The sequence below is a fragment of the Grampus griseus genome (assembly GCF_964374135.1).
Source record: "Grampus griseus genome assembly, chromosome: 10".
NCBI lineage: Eukaryota > Metazoa > Chordata > Mammalia > Artiodactyla > Delphinidae > Grampus > Grampus griseus.
This window is the reverse complement of record NC_139004.1, coordinates 20,130,153-20,149,327: the sequence shown is the minus strand read 5'-3', so window position 1 is coordinate 20,149,327 and position 19,175 is coordinate 20,130,153. Positions and strand designations below refer to the sequence as shown.

At 41.7% G+C, this 19,175-nt stretch overlaps 2 protein-coding genes across 3 annotated transcripts in view; one reads left to right on the top strand and one right to left on the bottom strand.

The window, feature by feature from the left end:
- The window catches only part of LOC309827982 (cytidine monophosphate-N-acetylneuraminic acid hydroxylase), a 259,964-nt gene that overhangs the window by 11,759 nt on the left and 229,030 nt on the right, over nucleotides 1–19,175 (top strand). For both annotated transcript variants that reach the window (XM_082662983.1, XM_082662982.1), the window contains exon 2: nucleotides 10,406–10,540. The gene's annotated coding sequence lies outside the window, so the exon portion shown is untranslated. The remainder of the gene's footprint in view (nucleotides 1–10,405; nucleotides 10,541–19,175) is intronic.
- CARMIL1 (capping protein regulator and myosin 1 linker 1) overlaps nucleotides 1–19,175 on the bottom strand; it is a gene marked incomplete at its 5' end in the record, with an annotated part of 315,787 nt that overhangs the window by 224,482 nt on the left and 72,130 nt on the right. The window lies entirely within an intron of this gene.

Here is a 19,175-nt window from a genome sequence, read left to right as displayed (position 1 = left end):
TTCCCATGTCCTCTATGTGATGGGCATCATATAGACCAGGGTTAGCAATATATGGCACATGTGGCAAACTACCACTGTACACACATCCAAGTGTGTACACACACACAGCCTAAGGTGAATCACAAATATTTATAAAACTAGAATTATGTAGTAAGAACTAATCTCTAGTTCTATTATTGAGTCTCTCTCACAGACTTTGGAAGAAGGATGTAATACTCCAGGGACAAACGTTTTAATTCAAATTATGATGTCCAAAACTGAAGAGCTGCATGATATATACATTTTTTAATTGCTAAACTAGCGCAAACTCCTGATTCTGCACTAACTAGTTACGTGACCTGGGGCGTGCCACTGCATCTCCATAGATGTCGGTGTCCAAAAGAACTTGGAATGCAATTCAATATGGTAGCCACTAGCCATGCGTTCCTTTTGGAGCCTTTGCAGTGCGGCTAGTGCAACAGAGGAATTTTTAATGTAAATATAACTTAATTATATCTCATAATTAATTTATTAAATCTAAACAGGCACATGTGGCTAGTGGCTATTGTACTGAACAGTCAAACTCTAATGATTCCTGAACACTTCTGAAGGAGAGAGTGCGATTCCAGACCAACTTCATTCAACCCATCATCCTGAGTAAGATCTCAATACCATAGAGGCAGCTGTGTGAGAAGGAAGAGAGATGAAATTCTTGAGGCCCAACCACAGAAGATTATTAGGGCTCCTGCCAGCTACTGCCTCTCCAGTGATCATCTGTCCAATGTCCTGGGATAGACAGCCCAGTAGCCCTTTATCCTTCAATGTCCAGAGTTGGGTTCCACATTCAAGTATGGCAGTGTAATTATCAAAGTTCTCCGGAAAAGATCACCTGTGAAGTGCAATGCCCTGTTGGTGGGAAATACCACCAGCCAGTAATACCACCAGCCACCTACCCTAATATGAAGACATCAGTGAGATATTTGTGAATAATAGTGAATAAGTAGCACCTATCATTGAAATATAAGGTTCCCTGCAGAGTACAAAAAGCTACCTCTAAATTAGTTAAACATCTCTTATGAAGTACACCATCGGATTTAGTTTTATTTATTGATTTCAGATCAAATTGTGCAACCAACCCTAAAAGCTCGTTCACATGTTTGAAAACATACGAAGTCATAAAAGCCAAAAATTATGACTTTTTAAAGAGTCATCTTGGTTGTTTAAGAAATGTAAAGGGTCTAGAAAAACTCCCTTTTAAAAAGTTGCCGGATAACGTTAGTAACAGGCATGTTCCAGAGCTTTAGGAAAAAGCTGGAGACAAATCTACTAACATATATTAGTAATATCAATCATTACAGCACTGGAAAATGAGACCTCAAAACAGCAAATGTGAAAGGGCAGGGAGCCTAATCACAGGGGCTATTTTTAGGAAAAAGTTCACAGCATATCTAGGATATTTTTTTATTATTATTATTATTATTATTATTATTATTATTATTATTATTATTGCAGTACTCTATTCTTGCAATATTTTAAAGTCTTTGTTTTTAACTAGGCAATGGCCACCAGAAAAAAAATCTTACAAATTACAAGTCAATCATCTGTTTAACAACTGAGTGGATGGCTTCCTAGCATCTAATGCACCACCACTGGCTAGTCTCACAGAGGGAATTCCATGCAGAAAACTCAGATGTCAGCTTGCTGATTCTTAATTCCTGAACTGCATTCTGCTGATAACGCATACTGCTCGTAATTATCATGAGTCCTATATCCAGGGAACGAGGCAGACGAAAGCTCCATTGCTGTGCCCATACCAGCATCAGCCTGCCTTTCCCTGCTTAGCTGGCTCTGATCGCTGGGCAGACACTGCCTTTTTCTTTTCACATGCTGACTCAAGAATTTCCAGCATGAGTGTTCATGTTTCAGAGTGTTCAGAATAAAAAACACTGATATTCAACTCCAGCAATTATCCCATTTTAGACTTTAAAGAAAAGTGATCAGCTACTTCCAATCTGACTTAAGCAGCTAACGTTTTTTAAACACTTGACTTAAAAATAACTTGAGGTTATACAAATTATATATAATGGACAGTACCATAATTTTTTAACATTTAATGAAAGGCTGAAGGACAGATTCCTTTAAAGTTGCCCATAGACCCTGTCTTAGTCTGCTTGGACTGGTATAACGAATACCCTTAGACTGAGTGGCTTAAACAACGTTTACTTCTCACAGTTCCAGAGGGCTGAGAGGTCCGGGCTAAAGGTACCAGTCAATTTTGTTCCTGATAAGAGCCCTCCTCCTGGTTGCCAATAGATGCCTTCTTGCTGTATCCACTCATGGCAGAGAGAGAAAGAGCTAGCTTTCTGGTCTCTACTTGTAAGGGCACTAATTCCATCATGAGGGCTCCACCCTCATTACCTAATTACTTCTCAAAGGCTCTGCCTCCAAATAACATCACATTGGGATTAGGGCTTCAACAGATGCATTTGGGGGAACACAAACATTTAGTCCATAGCAGACTCCACATAAGGCATGCAAGTCCTCCTCTTATCTTCTGAATTAGATCAGCACATTTTCAGTAGGGAAGGTATCCAGAGGTGAGAGAAGCACAGTGCATGGTACAGTTCCAGGCACTTGGAAATGCCTGATGAATGGTGAATTTGCAAACGAGGGTGTGTGGGTTTCCCGGGCCGTGATGGAGGAAATCCCCAGCAAAAAGGAATGAAAGCTGAATTCCCCTTCAGCTAGTTGTTCCTACGTTCTAGGTAAAGCCTATCTCGTAAATAAATGGAGAAACCCATATTGAAAGATGAAAAAATAATAATGCCATTGTCTGACTAAATACCTCGGAAAGCTGCAGGATTAATATAACAGGAAGCGTCATTCCTATCACAGAACTTCAGCTCTTTCAACTAGGACAGATATCACCATAAGGAACACTGGCCTTTCAATACTCTCCGGCCTTAACTCTCCTGGAGTTTTCGAGAACAATGCCAAGCGTAACATTTATCAGCTCGTGGATATCAAGACTATTTCCAAACACCCGCAGACACATGACAGGTGTGATGCTGCAATCACATGATTCACAAGGTCTGGAGGCTCCTTGCACTTGAGACATTTGCTCCCACTTGCCCACCCGCTCAAGGTCCCTTCTTTTTTTCTCCTTATGAATATGCTTCCCCTGTTTCCTTTTCATTTTTCCAAAAGATATCCAAAATGACAGAATCCATTTGTCAACTCATAGCCAGAGTCCAAGAAGTCATTACCCACTGGAAAAGGGGTCCATAGTCACGACTGGTGGTTATTCTCCAGTTCATACAATGCCTACATGTTTACATTTTTCCCTCCAAGGCCTCATTCTTGTACTAAAACTATTCTAATTGTAATTATAAAGTCATCGCCACCCATGTGTATACCTGGTTCATTTTGCTTAGAGGTCACTGCAGCCAAGAAACAAGTCGCTTTAGTTTCCGTCCCTCCCTCTCGTTGTGCTCAACATCTTCGCCAGGTGCATCTAGAGAAAGGCTTGCTGAATTGAACAAAAGTAGAAATTCCAGATTCTGCATCTTCAAATCCAAAAGACGGTTATAAAAATCGTAGCTTGAAAAGCCGCTGAACTGCAGAATATATATTGCTATTTAAGAGTCTGTACGTCCTCTATTTAAGGAAGAGTAGACCTCTTAGAAAATTCAGAACAATTTACATTAATGTTTCATTTGTCTTGAAATAGGGCTGGTGAGCACAGTGCCTGATAAACTGAGCTATCTAATATTTAGTCACAGACTTTGATGTTTCTGCATGCGTTCTTCAGAATTATTATTTTGGGAACTGTTGAAGAAAAGTCAAAGCTGAAATGCTATATTTACCTGTTCCTCAGTTTGTAGTAAGAATTTTTCAAACATAAGTCTACACCTATAAACACTTTTAACTTTCTTGAACCTAAGTATTTTAAAACGTCTAGTCTGCCCTTGCTAGTGAAGTAAAAGGTGATATAATTTTATATTATCTAGTCCCATATGCCATATTGTCTTATATTATCTAGATATTGTATCATCTAGTATCGTCCTGATTCTCACCTGTTGCTTATTAATTTGAAACAAAGTTCGACTGATTTTCAGAAGTATATACATCCGTAATAATGGCCAATATTTATATAACATTTACCAAGTGCTGGACCTTAGGCATTGATTATATTAATTCATAGGATCCTCACCTTGACCCTAGGAGGTAGGTACTATTACCTCTCCAAGGCCTCAGGGAATTGTCATTTGTTTTTATTTTAAAATTCCTACTCCTAAACTATACCAGCAAAGTGCAAGTAAAAATAAAGATCAGAGGAATAACAAAATAAATTCCATGTCCTTATATCAGACCAGGGTAACTTATTTCATACTGCAGATGATTAATGTGATAGGTAAAATAATAAAGTATATTAATTCCTGGGTTATTTGCTCACATCAAATTTCCAAGGTTAATCTGACCCCTCAGTGTGTGAGACACACACCCACCAGATACATCCAGACATGGAGTTACCCAGGCTTCAGAGAGGGTAAGAACTACAGACTAGAACAAGACCATAGACAACTTGCAATCCAATCTTTTGTATGAAATATTAATCTCATCACTTTCTTTACCGAATCTGCTAACAAGGAGCAAGTCAAACAGAAGTTTCACTCTCCTCCGTCCTCCCCAGTCTCTGGTAGAGGTGCTAATGAACAGAAAAATGAGAGCCTACAGCCTAGAATAATCTACAGACTGGAATAATCAATCTTTGAAACCTCAAGGGCTGATTTAATAAAACTTTACTAATTTGCACCACAGAAGTGGCTCAAATCCAAGATAAAATACCCCAAATCGGCTTATTCCTTTATAAAACAAGCATGTATTCAAAAGTTTGGCATCATCATGAACAGCAAACTCTGCAATTTATTTGGTATTAATAACTTCAAAAAATCTTACTACTATTTCTCTTTTTGGTTCTCCTTTGTGAACAAATATTCCATGTGCCTAGAACAGAGCAGGGCACAGAGCAGGTGCTCAGGAAAGGTTTACTTAATGAAATGCATGAATGAATAGTTGAGGCACCTCAGCATTCCCTGAGTTTCCAGTCCCTGGCCCCTGAAAACCAGACTGCACATAAACACAAGAGAGACTTTTCCAGAACACAAATATATCTATGTTGCTACACTACTTGTATCCCTTTCACAGACTTCCCCACACCTCATCAGCAAGCTGAACAGACCTGACTCTGTCACAGAGCAACTGTGTTACATCTCCAGCCCAGTCTCATCACTCTTCACCTTAACGAGAGTGAAATTCCCCATGGTGTCCTCTCCTCCCTTCCGTCCACCAGATGCCTTAGCTGACTGTGTTCTCCTGAAAGGCTGCACCTATCTTTATCACTGCACTTAGCTCACTGTTACTAACTCTTTTGGTGTCTAACTGCCCCCCCCAGCCTATGAACTCTTTAAGGGAAGATTATTTTAGTAATCACTGTGTCCCCAGCATCTAGCAAAGTATTCAAAACACAGTGGATATCAATAAATGTTTACTGCAGGCCTGAATGGATGAATAGATGGGAAAAATCAAACAGTACTACATCTATTCATAAAAATCCCAGGCAGCCATGCTTTTAAGGATGATAATTTCAGACTTGCCAGGAGGAAACGAAAACCACCATAAACGAATTACATAACAAAATACTCCCCAGTATTAGCAATGATTACAGAATGTACACTCATCATGGAAGGCACTGCCTGTTGGGACTTTCAATTAATTTCTCAGGGCAATGAGGTTTGGGCAAAACTAAGAACAGGGAGCTTACGCGGTAGCTACACATCCGTGTGTTCCCTTCTCCAGAGGTAACATTCTGAAAGCAAATCTAAAAACAGAAATGATTTTCAGCCGGTGCTAAGGAAAAACAAGCCAATGCCCTTGCAGTGCCCTGCAGGCACACGGCTTCCACTCAGCGCAGAGCGGGCGGGGGCTGGCCCAGTGCAGCCTTAACCATCACCCCACAGGCACACCAGTGCAAACCCACCCTCCTGTAGAAGAGACCGCTATCAGAAGCCCAAGTACCTGGTGTGCACTGACTGGGCTGGCACTGCAGAATTTAGTCAGTCTAGCTTTAGCTAGAACCAGAACGCTGGCCAGAAGTTTTTGGTTAGTGTCTCAATTGAGGCATCACCTTTGGCACAGATGCTGAGTGCTGCTGGCCACAGGGGGACCTGAGCATCAATGTTGGCAAAAACGGACAAAAAACTAGAGTGTTTTTGCTGCATCTGAGCTGGGCAAGGTCCCACCGTGTCATGCTCCTGCGCTTCAGGCTTTGTCCCCAGATAGAACACAGGGGACAATTGGCATTTGCTTCTTGAAAACAATTATTCTGAATTTCTGTATCTTCAAAACAGAAAATAGATGGGAGGTTCATTATGCTATTCTATTTTTGCAGATATTTAAAACTTCCGGTAATAATTTGTTCTCAAGACATTTTCCATAGTAAGTTTTTGGATCTATAACTCATAGTTTTCTATCTCAGGACTTTAATTCCAAGGTAATTGGGACACTAAAAAATAAGAAAGTGATTATCCCGTTGAAGGGGAAAAAATGCCAAAATACGAACAATAGATTTAAATTTAGATTTCATCCCACCTGGTATAGAGTGACTCGATTAATGTCACCAGAAGCAGATCATACTCTTCTCTATGAATTGTTATATATTTGTGGAAATTGTGCCTCTGCAATATATTATTTTTGTTTTCCATTTCTAAAATACTTCAGATAGGCGTGATGCTTTTCTTCTACATCTATATATGTTTAAAACCTTACACAGACAGTCCTAGGCACCCTCAAATACCACCATCTGAGCCCATCTTATTCCCACCAGCTGACCCTTCATGACCGCAAAGGGCAAAGTAGAATTTCCCTCTACTTCAAAGCAAGCCACTATTTCATCAAAACAAAAAAGGCTTTTCCTCTGTATTTTTTATAGAGGAATATATAAACCGCTGCCAGTTACATATTTTTATATTCACTCCCTCATTGTGTCTTCATCACTGACATACTCTGCCAACTGTATTTGTAAAAATGTATCTTTTTATTTCTATTCTTTAAATGTTCTTCCCTCAACCCCAACTGCTTCCTCTCACCTCAATAAACTCTACTAAAGCACATCTTTGGGATATTTTTTATAATATGTAAAGTAAAAAGAAATGAAAGCCTCTTTCTTCCAAAGCCTTTTCCAAAGTCACCTGAGCCCAGATCTTTCTCATCTTGAAGCCGAGTCTGCTCCCTCTCTCCAACTCCCTTGCATTTTGTTGATAAAAGGAACAATCCCTCGAAAGGGAATCACCTCCTCATGCCATACTCCTACTTCGGGAACAACGTTCTATCTGTCCTCCATTCCATCACATGTAAATTTCAGCCTGGCTCCCAAGGTCCTCCGCTATCAGAATCACAGATACCTGTCCAATTGCGCCAACCCACAGTGCTCAATGGGCCACGCCACTTGGGGTCGGAGAACTCACATTCCACACCCACTTGGACTTTAGAGCCTTCTCCTTCATGAACTGCCCAACAACTCCACCCAGTCTGCAGAGGCCAGAACGGCTCAGGTCCAAAGAACACTCTGGAAAGGTGACTAGACACAGGACAATTCTCTACACCTGTGTATTTCGACACTATTAGCATATTACCCTCAGCAATCTGGTGGGGCTGGTGTATAATTTGATGGGGAGAGCTGACAAAAATTCACAAAATGATGTAAGGTGACTAAGTTAAAACTACAAAGGGCAGGAAAACACACAACCTCTTGAATTATCAAGACTGAGAGTGTTGGCAACCAAGTACTAAAATAAATATTTTCACCACTTGTAAATTCTTTGAGCAGACTTTTCTAACAACACGCAAATAAAGAGAAACAAAAATACAGAAGTCCCAAGTGGATATACAACAGAGAAAGAAAAGATGAGTGTCCCCCCCCCCCAAAAAAGTCTCTTTTTCGATGCAGGTTCCTTGGTACATTGAGCCGTAAATTTGATGTGGTCCAAGGCATGGGCCCTCATTTGGCAACAACGATGCACTGTCTAGACTGTGGCTCCCTAGAGGAAAGGTCTGTGCCTAAATTATTTGTGAACTTCCAATGACCTATACAGTGTCTGGTACAAAGAAAACAATAAATGGTCGCTTAATAAAGAGAGGCTTGTTTTGAACCTTAGATCCTAGATTTTAAAAAAAACTATAGATAAAGATGTTTGGGGTTTATTCACAAACTCATTATTGAACATGAAGTTTAATCCAAACAATAGGAGAAAATTTTTTTCAAGCTTTTGGTGGAATTAATTTTCTGAAAATGTTGTGATTTGCCTACTTTTAATTTGCCACTTACCTTTCCAATCCAACAAAATCTCTTTCCTTTAGGGCAGGGTTAGTGGACCAAATTTGACTCTCTGAAGCAGTCTGCTATCTATTTTTATAAATAAAGTTTTATTGCAAAAAGCTATATGCAACTATTTATCTGTTGTCCATAGCTGCTTTCATACTACAAAGGCAGAGCTGAGGACTTGCCACAGAGAATTGACCTGCAAGCCTAAAATATTTGCTATCTGGCCCTCTATAGGAAAAGTTTGCTGACCCTGCTTTACGGCATCATGTAATACTTAATATCCAATAAAACTGTGTCGTTTAAAATAGCTGGAAGGTTTACTGACCTAAAGTTATTTACAAGTTAATTGAATATACTATTTACTTCTGGCCACTATGGTTTTATTATATCCTCAAAATTGAAATCTACCAAAGACGTGCGTCGAAAAAAAAAAGAAAAAAAAAAACCAGAAGTCTAATGATAAGGAAATTTTTTTCTTGCCACCTAACTTATGCCATGGTTTTCTTAAAGCCTTTGAGAGCCCATAGAGAGCAGAATAAACTTCATAGAGGTAAGAGGAGGAAAGGAAAAACTGCATAGAGAAGCTAAGAAGAAATTTAAGACTGTACCAACTGAGGCAGGGGACAAGGCACACAACACCTTCATCTCTTCACAGATGGAGCAAATGTGGTATTTAAGAGAAAGAGGTCTGAGTAATGGTAAAGAAAACATTTTTTAATTGTAGAGAAAATAAGGGAGTGTTTTGTTTGGATACGTCGGCTTATCCAGACTAAAAGGCTATCACAGCAAAGTGCCTTTTGGGGAATATGCGATCCTAGCCATAGCCACCTATTATCCTTCATGGTCCCATTCAAAATCCCAACCAGTGCACCTGTAGCAGTCAGAGGGACCCATTCACAAAGACGATAGTGTGAAGGTTGCTCGCGGAGTTGTACAACACGGCGGCCCCAATCCCAGCCCCTCCATAAAGTCTCTCCCATCCACATCAGAGCAGGCTGGCAGTCCCTCTCTCTTTCCTAAAAGTATACGTGTGTCTCATGCCCTCACCGGGCTCGCATTATGTATTTTTTCCATACGTAAGTCAGCAGTGACACTAACAACAAACAGCCCTCCGTGAGTCAGGCCCCGCACTGAATGCTCTGTGTGCGTCATCTTATTTAGTTCTCAGAATAATCCTATGAGTAGGCATTACCACCATTTTCCAGTTTCATAGGTGAGGAAGCTAAGACAAAAACGGTAAATTTGCCGGAGGCCACACAGCTAGAAAGTGGCTGAGCCAGGATTCTGACTGGGGTCTGTGATTCCAAGGCCAATGTCCTTAAATGATACTCTAACTCTCACCCAGAAGGTACTCAATGAAACTTGCTTCGCAGACCAAAACTCTAGTTCAACCCCTAGCTACCCTTTGGTCTTTCCACTTCTTACTTAGAACAGCCCACAGAGTGGGAGAGCTTTGAGGCAGGCAAATCTCCTAGTGCCCTACCATCCCACACAGAGTGACTACAAGACTCCATTGGGATGGTACAAAATACCGAATATCCCTATTTTTCACTCCTGTGAGCAAGCATATCACACAAACAGTTTACAATTACTTTCCACGCTTCTTTTGAACTGCCAGGCGATGCGTGGCTTTATCTTTGACCACTGAGCTCATCAGACTACACACCCTCAAAAATAAACACAGTTACAGAGAGAGTAGGTCTGTTCCAGTCTACTCTACAGGTAGCAAAATGACTCTTACGGAACCTTGGAGCTGTGGTCAAAATGAAGACTCTCCTTTACCTGTTCCCTCCTACTCCCAGTGAGATGAGGGATTAAATAAAACGCAGGCATCCAGCTCCCCATTCTGATATGAAAATTCCATACTTAGAAAAGCATTAAGAAGGTCTCCTATCATGCTGGTTTCAAGTGTTTAATTATATGCATCATGTAATTATATTGCATACATACTTTGTCACTGTTTTCTACTGAGGTTGGCGGGGACAGAGAAACTCAGCGTTGGATTCTTAGTTTAATGGGCTTGTTTTTCTGCTTACTATACAGCTTGCTGGGTGAGCACTGGAGAGACAGTCTGATAAGCTTTAAAAGAGGTGGCAAGGAAAACCAGCCCCCTGTGGACGCTACGCATATGGAAACAGGCCAAGACTGGAAACACCTTTAGGAAGAAGGGTATCCAAGGTAAGCGACATCCTTCAGAGATGGATGAAACCTTGACTGCAACCCTCCGATTTTCCAATAAGATTTTGAGCTTTAAAAACAAGTGGATGGGGGGGGGAGCCACAGCTGCTTAATCTGAAAGCATCTTTCAGTTTCCTTGGAAAAGTTTCCAAGTCAAGGAAGGGGAAGAATCAACACTTACCGTACAAGGCAGGCCCTGGAGAGGCAGCAGTACCCCAGGGTACGGTCCCACCTGAAGGAAGTGCTCCCAGTGAAAGAAGCTACTATGAACCTAAGGCCCATAAGGGTGAGAAGTCAGAAGCTTATTTGGGAGTTTGCCACCTTGAAGCGTAGCAAGTGAGGAAGTAGTGAGAGGTGGCAGATGGGATGGGGTGAGGGTAGAAGCTACACCCAGACAGCTGTGGTGTTAATAAAACCACAGCAGCTGAGCAGCGTGGAAACAGGAGTCTTAAGCATCTGAGTATCTGAGAAGCAGCTGTGGTAATTTCTGAAATAACTTGGGGAAAAAAAATCAAAATACAGCATTACATTCAACTGTTAGGTAGACTGCGAGTAGGATCCACGGATTAAGAATAAAACTAAAACCCAAGACACTAAGCGTTGCTCTAATGGCATCTACGCCCGGGGGCCAGACTTACGGGTAAAGCCAGCTTATAGTGAGCTCTCCCATCTGGGACTTACAAGAAGAGTTCCCTAGAACAGGGTCCAAGACAGATCCACCCAGTATTTAAAACCAGCCTTTAACAAAGGCCCCGTATGGACACCAGACTTAGTCATTTGAGCCTAAGAAGAGCCTCCTAAAAATTCAGATAAACTTGACTACTTGAACTCACCCATTAGAGCAAAGATAGAAAGAATGTGTAATCCAATCATGTAAAGGTTTTTAAAACTCAGCCAAAATGACTGGCAAATAGGACCATAGGAAAATTTTTTTGCTAAAATGGCAAAAAAACAAAACCCTCCTAAAAGAACGCTTCATTATAATTCCTTACTGTAAATCAATAACTGTACCATTCTAAAGGACATATTGGTCCATACAAGCATTTTGCCTGATTCAAAATTTGGATGGAGAAACATGAGCCTGGGACAAGGGACAATGGCATACATGTGAAGTAAGGCTGCAGACACGCAGAAGTCTCATCAATTCCACATCTAGACATGTGCGCCATTTCTGAAGGGCGGGCAGAGAGAGGGCTTAAGAGTAAAGACTGCCCAATTCACACACACTTCAGTGGGAAGATTCACAGATTATCAGACAGTTCTTGTGCTATTGGTTATGCCAAGTCATTTTGCACTGGGTGTTCTGTGAGATTCTCATGTCTGCTTTGTCTCCCCAAACTGACTGCCCACCTTCAGTTTCATTGGAAAAACCTTGATCTGTATGTATCTGGTGCTTATGAGGAGGTGTTACCTGTCTGCTCAAGGAGCTCAAAGAGCGATGTAGTAAGCTCATTTAATGCAAATGGCTTTATAGTTCTGTCTCAACCTTCCTTCTGCAGCCGCCTACTTTTTCTAGGGCAGGGTAATGGAAATGATTTCAAGAAATGGGAAAAGTGTGATTTAAGTTAACGCAACTGAGCTTATTTCCCTTGGCAAAAGGACAGCTAGCTGACTAGGCTCAGAAATTAATTAAGGGGTGTCTGACCTCTATTAGTTATTTAAATTTAGTAGTAACTTTACTAACAAAGAGAAGGTGTTCCAGTCAGCTCGAATGAACGTCAGGATTCTTTGCTTTCAGCATACTGAATGACTGAACTCGCCGCACTTCCCTCACAGCTGTACACAGAATTTTCTTTAACGTTCAGCTGACATGGAAAAGTCAGAATCCAGTACATGAAAGGTGGTTTGGGGGTGTCTGTGGATAATGAAGGGAAGTGTGAGCTGTTTGCGAGCCAAGTGTTCACACGTGGGGCCTGTCTCAAAAAAATGAATTACTTTCTTGCTGTCTTCACATTCTCCCTTAACTCTTCCCTCTCCAAGCTGTCTCCTCCTGGCACTTTTCTTCTTTAATTAAAGTATAGTTGGCTCACAGTATTATATTAGTTTCAGGTGCGCAACATAGTAATTCAATATTTTTATAGATTATATTTCATACAAAGTTATTATAAAATATTGACTATGCTCCCTGTGCCGTACATTACATCCCTGTAACTTATTTATTTTAGACCTCTTAATCCCCTTCCCCTATCTTGCCCCTCTCCCCACACTTCTCCCCTCTGGCAACCACTAGTTTTGTACCGGCGAGTCTGTTTCTGTTTTGTTTTTTAGATTTCACATATAAGTGAAAACATACGGTATTTGTCTCTCTCTATCTGACTTACTTCACTTAGTATGATAATCTCTAGGTACATCCATGTTGCTGCAAATGGCATTATTTCAGTCTTTTTTATGGCTGAGTAATGTTCCATTGGGTATATATACTACATCTTCTTTATCCATTCATCTGTTGATGGGCACTTAAGTTGCTTCCATATCTTGGCAACTGTCAGTAATGCTGCTATGAACGTTGGGGTGCATGTGTCTTTTCGAATTAGTGTTTCTGTTTTCTCCAGGCATTCTTAACTCATATAGGGCCAAGTAACAGGAAGCACCCACACAGCCACACCACAGAGAGCTGGAAGTCCTGCAGGCACCGGTGGGAGAGGGGGTGCTAGCTCTCCCTTAGGAGGCCTTTTCCAGCTACAGCACACCCCCTTCCTGCTCCTCAGCTGCTGCCACCCTCCAAACCTCGCTCCCAAACCACTCAAGCAGTCCCAGGGAAACCAGACCTTCATCCAGCCCGGAAGCTTCCAATTCCACCCTACCCTACAATGCTGTTGTATAGACAACACTGTATTTTTTTCAACCAGAGCATATATTACAGAAAGTATCCCGAGAGCAATACTTACATCTTTTTCCATTCTTTGCATTAACAAAAACAGCCCCCAAAGAAAAATTTAAACCAATAATTTACTTCCATCATGGATTCTCCTTTCACCCAGAAAGTAAATGCTCTACAACACTGGACCACACCCCCCAGATCAAAAGAGTGACACAAGCTAACAGAACGTATGAGGGAGACCAATTTACACAGTAGCAGCCAACATGTGCGAATACTTTCATTGCAAAATTGCAGAGTGTAGCTCACCAAATACATGCTGGAATGTTGATGTGAGTAATTACACAGGTGGTTATGCAAACACTGAAGTCATGCTTCAATCTGGCAGAAGGGTAAACATTTCTAGGACAGTTTGCAAGGTTCAATTATCTAGATCGCCTGGTTAATTTCCTTTACATCTGAAAGAGTTCCCCCGAAGTCGATCATTTTCCAACAGAAAAGTCACTGCTAGGAACATTTTCTGCATAGGCAAGAAAAGTATACACTTGTAGTAAACTGACTCAACATTTTTAAATGAGCATCTTTACCAGGAGCTGACCTGTGCAGACATGATTATTCTATTGTGTCCTACAACTTAGTTCAAACAAATCTGTACTCTTGAAAACATTTATTTGAATAATATCCATTATATACTATTTGCCACGCACTATTCTAAGATGCTGGGGATACAGCAAGGGATGAAATAGGCAAAAACTCCTGCCTTTTGGAGGCTCATGTTCTACCGGGGGAAAACAATACAGTCACATAAATAAGACACAGGCATGTTAGATGGTGATCAAAGTGTGATGGAGAAAAATAAAGCAAGTAAGGAGAATGGGGTGGGGGCGTTATAACTTTAAATATCAGGGAAGACTACAGGGAAAAGGCAACATTGTTCAGAGACTTGAAGAAGGTTTAGGGAAGGAGCCAAGCCAGGTGGAGTCCTGGAAAATAACTTTCCAGGCAGAGGGAGCAGCTAGTTCAAAGGCCCTGAAAGAGCAGCGTGCCTGCTGGGTTCAGTGATCAACAAAAATCTAGAATTGGCTAACTATTCCATAATCTTGTTAAAGACTGTATCCCACATAGAGATGTCAAAAGGCTTCACTGTTTACAGTTCTGGAGTTTTCTCTTAAATATATATAGCCTTTGACATGAGTGTGATTCATAGAAATGTATGTGTTTTGCTTTCCCCCATCCCTGCATGCACTGACAGCTTCTTGTTTGCAGTGACTTAAGTCCCAAGGGCCCTGGGAGTATGTTTAGTACCACAGCAACCAAAGCTAGTACAGCACTCAGATATGCTGTAAGTCAAAGATGCCTATATATGGATTCAAGGAAAGGCGTGCAGGAATCTCTACCTTTATTCCCTAACACCACAACATCCTCCTCATTTGTGCTCCGGTGTCAAGGTAGTGAGAGGTCAGCAAAAAAATCTCCAAAAATGGTAATAAGCTCAAAGCAGAGCTGGAGGGAAAAAAGGACCCATCTCTGCACTTCCAAAATAATAATGTGATCCAATTTGCTTTCTTAAAAGTTACAATTTTTTAAAAAAGAAAAGAGCCAAGAACTCTAATTTTGAACACAGGGGAAGGAAAAGGAGAACTGAGTACGTAAAAGAACAGACTGTGAATCCCCAGAGTCCAGAGTAAGGTCAAGGGCAGAGTGAGAGGCCCCAGGACTAAGAGTCAGGCACACCTGGGCCCCCTCTGTGCTCCACTAGCTGTGTGGCCGTGGCTGTGCCACTTCACCTTTTCGAGGCTTCGCTTCCTCATCTGGGGGAGAGGATTCATAATCCGTACAGTGCTAGATGGTTGCAAAGATTGGAAGCGGTGCATGAAAAGGGGACAGGGTGGAGAAAGGCCAATCGCCAAAGGTTATTATTGTGTGATTCTATTTATAGAGCATGCGTGAAATGACAAAATTACAGAGGAGGAGAACAGATTGAGTGGTTGTCGGGGCTGAGGGCAGGGGATAGAGAGAAAGTTGGCTATGATTATAGAAGGCGACCACGAGGGATCCTTGGAATGGAGCTGCTCGGTATCTTGACTATGGCGGTCACATGAATTGTCACACGTGATAAAACTGCATAGAACTCCACACACACACACACACACACACAAGTGCACGTAAACCCTTGGAAATCTAAATAAGATTGATGATTGTATCAATGTTAATTTCTGGATTGTGAAGCTGTAACACGGTTATGCAATATGTTACCACTTGAGGAAATGGATGCAAGGGATACAGGGTCTCTATCCTTTCTTACAACTACATACGAATCTATAATTATCTCAAATAAGTGTTTAAAAAAAAAATCTCGGGGGCTTCCCTGGTGGCGCAGTGGTTGAGAGTCCGCCTGCCGATGCAGGGGACACGGGTTCGTGCCCTGGTCCGGGAAGATCCCACATGCCGTGGAGCGGCTGGGCCCGTGAGCCATGGCCGCTGAGCCTGCGCGTCCAGAGCCTGTGCTCCGCAACGTGAGAGGCCTGCGTATCGCAAAAAAAAAAAATCTCGGGCTCAGCTCTCCCAGACTACTAGGAAGTCGGCCCACTGTTCTGGCAGCGACCCTTCCCTCTAATAAATTCTGTCTTCTTTAAAAAAAAAAAAAAAAAAAATCTCATCACCTTAAAAAAAAAGTGGCTGGCATGTCATGAACACTCCCTAAGTGGCATATTGGGCAAGTTATCTGTCACCTATAAACCAGAACCGCAAGTTCCTACTTCCGGCTTCAGATTCCAGAAGAAATGCTGAGCGCCATCCCAGAGTGAGCACACTATGTGGGGGTTCATGCCACAGAGGTTATCACCACCACCATCTCCGGACCCCAGCCCTCCAAAACCTCACCAATATCCAAGTGAAATACACATACTCTTTATATAACCAATGGAGAAACTTACTGACAGGAATCCACTTACCACACTATTTAAAGAACCTTTTCTCTGTCTGGGAGTAATAAACACATACACACTAATAAAAAAGAGCTCTCTAAAAAGAGAGAGAAAAAGTACTTTCATGGTCCAGAGCAACATGTTCCAAACTATTCTCCAACCAAGGAACACCAGTCCCCCTCAGGGACTAATAATTCAATAATGATAATGCAAAATTTTAAAATCACGGTCAAGTAAATTTGGGAAATACTGCATACATTTGCCCCCTCTGAGAGCTCTAGTGGGGGCGAGGGGCAGGAATCCCCTTCATTTAACTCAGCTTTTTCCAAATTTACTTGTTCACAAAACCATTTTATTATACCTACCGGCATCCTGAGAAATACTCCCAAGGTCTAGAAATTTAAAAATCATTCTACATCGGTCAGCTACTCACTACCACATTTCTTCACCCTCTATGTACTTTAGAAGAGAAATGGATGGTTTTTCTATAGCTAGCACAGTAGTTTTCACTGCATGCAATTGGTCATCAATAAACGTTTGCTGAATTAGATACAATGCAGGTACAATTTCCAGGATGACAACTTTAGGCATAGGAGAAGCAGCATTTCCTGATGTTGTTGTTGTTGTGTGTTTTTTAAGTCTCAGTTGAGAAAACAAAGGTGCTCCTTTCTAGAAGTTTCTGAACATTTCTCAGAAACTTGTCTCCTCCTGAGTGGCAGCTACTCACAACTAAAACAGCACTTTACCACATGGTATGATTATAAGGAATAAGCTCAAGACTAAAAACATCTGTACTCAAAACTCTAGGTCCTGAAACTCGATTAGCAAGATATAGGGCCTTGCATACCAAAAATAAGGGAAAAAGCTGTAACTGCGATTATTCCTGGGAGAGGGAATGAGTTAAATTTGTCATTTCATGAAGATGACTTTAGCTTAAATGAATTTCGAATGTCAGAGAGTTTTCTGAGATCAGGCTTGGATGAGGGCAAGAGAAAGGTGAAGACCCTGAATCCTAGGGAGGGGCAGAAGAAGAAAGAGAAAAGGGAGGCAGACAGTATCAAAAACAAGCTCCATTTAATTCACGGGTACCTCAAGGCCAGAGACACTGGTTTACAATGACACATTTCCATTTATAGAAATAACCCATACTCAACGTGAAGAACCATAAACCAACTGGAAAATTAAAAGGAATTAATCAGAATAATTTTAAAAGAATGAAATTCATCAGAAGAATGAATAAGAAACAAACATTCAGGCTCTTTAAAAAATACACAAAGCGGCCTTCCCTGGTGGCGCAGTGGTTGGGAGTCCGCCTGCCGATGCAGGGGACACGGGTTCGTGCCCCGATCCGGGAGGATCCCACATGCCGCGGAGCGGCTGGGCCCGTGAGCCATGGCCGCTGAGCCTGCACGTCCGGAGCCTGTGCTCCGCAACAGGAGAGGCCACAACAGTGAGAGGCCCACGTACCGCAAAAAAAAAAAAAAAAAAAAAAACACAAAGCAGTTGAGGAATATGCACTTGGAAATTAACTAAATTATACACACCTTCTATGTAAAGATTTGGAAAAGAAAAATTTATCATGAACCCCTGATGTACCAGAAAAATGTATCACCAAAGGATAATAAAGTGAATTCACTGAGCACTCCCCTCCAAGGCACACTCATGCATTTTAGGAACATTTCCAACATGTCTGAAAACAAAATGGGTTTCAGATAGAACATCAATTTAACCGGCAGAACCTAGCTTTGCAAGCATTCCTGGTTTTCAAGGCTGCTGTGGAGAACTGAGCAATGGTTTAGACATTCCATCACAGTGAATAATCCCCACATCACAGGAATACGGCTATCACACACATCCATTTCTCAGTATGAATAAGGCCAGGTCTAATCGTTCCAGTTCAAATGAACTAAGATGTCAACTGACAGATGTCAATCTGGCCCTCCACTCTGCCTTCTCTGTGGTCCTCCCCTGCAGCATCACAGGACCGCATCTCTCCCCTTGGTTACAATAATTTGAGCAGCTTTTGCCTTGACTGTCTCAGCCTTCTCCTCTTCTTGGCCCAGAAAATATTATGGCGAAAATATTAAGTATTTTGGTTAAAAAAATGTTTTCTTGTAATTGAGCTGAAATTGACACGACAACAACAAAGTATCTATGGTTTAGCAGAGATCCCAAGGAGCTTCCAGAACTCCGGCCCCACAAACTCAGCAAACTGGAGATAAGAAAGTCAACAGAAAATTTCTAAATCTGCCTGCCGACTAACTGAAACGCCCTAACAGTCCATGACAGGTTTCTTACAAGGAGCTCAGGTATCTTTTATACTCTCCTTGCAGCAAGATGTTCTTTTCCGATTTCAAAGGGAGAAAAGTGGTCTGTTTCTTTCCCTCCCCCATTCACGAACACAGGAAATAGTGATTTTCCTAAATTCCTTTTAACACTGATGGAAGGAGGGAAAGCCTAGGTACTCTATCCCTAATCCAGTATTCTATTAATAGAATTTTAAATGCTGTGCACTTTTTAAAATAATTAAGTGCGGGCTTCCCTGGTGGTGTAATGGTTAAGAACCCGCCTGCCAATGCAGGGGACATGGGTTCGAGCCCTGGTCCGGGAAGATCCCACATGCCGTGGAGCAACTAAGCCCATGTGTCACAACTACTGAGCCTGCGCTCTAGAGCCTGCGAGCCACAACTGTTGAGCCCACGTGCCACAACTACTGAAGCCCGCGCACCTAGAGCCCGTGCTCCACAACGAGAGAAGCCACCGCAATGAGAAGCCCACGCACCGTAACCAAGGGTAGCCCCCGCTCACTGCAACTAGAGAAATCCCATGCACAGCAACAAAGACCCAATGCAACCAAAAATAAATAATTTTTTTAAAAAATCATATTAAA